General features: G+C 35.3%; 1 pseudogene; it reads right to left on the reverse strand.

The window, feature by feature from the left end:
* Positions 1 to 695: 695 nt before the first annotated feature.
* On the reverse strand, positions 696 to 2,712 carry LOC114267265 (aconitate hydratase, cytoplasmic-like; annotated as a pseudogene).
* Between the last annotated feature and the right edge of the window lie 216 nt (positions 2,713 to 2,928).

Here is a 2,928-nt window from a genome sequence, read left to right on the forward strand (position 1 = left end):
ATATATTATCAATTACATCTAAAGTCATATTTAAATAATTTTATTTTATAAACCAATTTAGTAGAGATGCATATAACAATCCAAAACTTCAAAGAGTTTAGGTAATCCTTGATGATAACCAACACGGATAACAGAAGACGGCAAAAGATTGCAAGAACACCATGTATCAGTAGCATTAATGCCAACAAGAACCAGAGAGAATCACAAGACATGTTTGACACAAACTAATCAGCCCACGATTTTTACAGGAGTTAACATTTTTGTTGAACTTCTAGACCCCTATGTGTAAATCATCCAAAAAAAAGATTGATTCAATAATTGTAGCCACGTGATTTAATCGTGTTTGTCTTGGAAAAAGTAGTCAATCTATTTTTAAAATCATACCTGTTGTCCCTTTTTTTATATAAAGACAAATATGGTGAAATCATGTGGTCACGATTATTTTTTCATGAATAATCTTCACATAGATCTATAAAATTAATAGATCAAATCACCACAGTTGGGCCCACAGTATCCAGCCTAGTCCACACAGTGGATTGGAGACAAGCTCAGCCCTCTCAGAAAAATGATTGGTTGAGTAGGATCACTATATTGACTAAAAATTAAAAGCACCCACAACCTTTCACAGACTATAAGCAAAAAAGTGCGCCAACATCAGCGTTGTTAACTTATTAGATGAGGTTGACCAATCATGGTCATAATTGACAAGAACTAAAAGCACCAGAGTAGTGGAGGAAAAAACTGTATAGTTTGACAAAATCCTGCTCCGCTTGATCATCCTAGTCAACATCAGGAAGTAAAACACTGGTAATAAGCCATTTAAGGAAATCATATTAAAATTTGTCTACCTACCGTACCAGCAAGTGCATACGCTACAACTAAGGGAGGCGAAGCAAGATAGTTTGCTCTTGTGAGTGGATGAACACGACCTTCAAAGTTTTGATTTCCAGAAAGCACAACAGCTGCAATAATATCTGTAGAATAAAGCATTAAGTCATTAGAGAAAAAATTCAGGGACATAACGAACAACTACGTATAAACAAGAATGATACCATTCTCTGAAATTGCAGAAGCAACTGATTCGTCAAGTTCCCCAAAATTCCCAATACATGTTGTGCAGTCATAACCAACAATATGAAAGCCCTGCTGGTTTAAGTACTTTTGCAGGCCACTACAAACACCAAAGCCACAGACAAAATTCAGTACCTGATATGCACATCGTAGATATCCAAAGAAATAACTTGAACTAACTAATGTCTTCCAAAAAATGTAATCAGTACCTCTGCTGCAAATATTTTGTGACAACTCCAGAACCTGGGGCCAAGCTTGTTTTTATCCATGGCTTGATCTGTTGATAATCACATATAAGACACTCATCATACACAATGATATACAGGTAAGATTAAGGTGCAGATAACTGCTCCTTTTTCTCCCTATCTAGTTTGTTAATATTATTTATAGACATGCATTTCCACTGGATTCAAGTTAAAGAACAGAAAGCATTTCAAGAAGCCAATACCTACCTCCAAGCCCAATTCACAAGCTTTCTTTGCAACAAGACCAGCTCGAAGCATCACAGTAGGGTTTGATGTATTTGTGCAACTTGTGATGGCAGCTATGACCACGCTACCATGCTTGAGCTCAGCAGGCTGTCCATGGAATAAAAATTTTGCAACTTTGTCTTGCTCCTCCTTGGGTATGCCAAAGCCCTGAATGAATATAAAATATTACAGAATTAGAAAAAAAAGCTGGAGGTCCTCACATTGTGACTCGACCACAAATGTGATTGATAGTCCCATCCCATTTACACACTACACAATCAACTCATAGAATCATACTACATAGACCAAAAGAGGATGAAATGTGCTAAGTTTGTATCAATAATGAAATGATGGCAGAACCACAATCTGGAAAACCAAATTATAGCAAATCCAAGCAATACCTGTTTTCATCTTACTTTGAATCCAACTTTACTATCGAGACATAAATGCCAGTCAGCCTTCATGTTTTTTAGAGGAACTCGATCATGAGGCCTGCTTAAAAAATAAAATAAAAAAAGGAACTATACATATAAGCACACAACAATAACATGGAAGTGCAAAACATTTGGTGCCAGAACTGAGAATAAAACATTACCTTTTTGGTCCTGAAACACAGGGTTCTACATCTGCTAGGTCCAACTCTAAATATGATCAGAATACTCTTTTTTGTAGAGGCTTTGAAATAATCCCATTAGTCTCAGATGTAAGAATGCCAAGAAGAAATGCATACATGTAGGAAAATAACAAAGAAGGGAAGAAATTTTGTTTTCTACCTCATTGTAATCAACAAACATTTTGTTTGCACGCAAATAAGCTTCAATCATAGCCACCTATGAATTATTTTAGCAATAGCAGTTAGAAATTTATATGAGAAATCCATCAACCAAATATAGCTCAAAACAAAAAATAACGAAACAAAAAGAAAAAGAAAAGACAAACGCACAGTCTCATCACTCCTAGTTAATTTAAGGTACTGTAATGTGATATGATCTACAGGGAAGAAACCCATGGTTGCTCCATACTCAGGGGACATATTTACAATAGTGGCCCTATTGGCCAATGATAATTCGCCCATACCTTCACCTATACCCACATAAAAATAAAAATAAAAATAAAAATAAAAGGAATTAGAGCCATACGCATACTCAAATTAGATGTGCAACAACCAAATTCGCTGTCCAAGTATAAAAATTTCATTTGACGGTCTGTATGTTCGGAATAGAATTTCATTTGGCAGCCCATGAATTATTCAAACATTACAAAACTGTAGCATGTGTTTGTCATCCAGTAGAACAACTAAACAATATGGCCCACTTTAAAAATATTACTGCAAATGTTCAATAAACCAAAAAATGCAGAATACAAATGAGAAGGAAGTTAACTTACC

The sequence above is a fragment of the Camellia sinensis genome, chromosome 7 (genome assembly GCF_055761805.1).
Source record: "Camellia sinensis isolate YWXY chromosome 7, ASM5576180v1, whole genome shotgun sequence".
Lineage (NCBI taxonomy): Eukaryota > Viridiplantae > Streptophyta > Magnoliopsida > Ericales > Theaceae > Camellia > Camellia sinensis.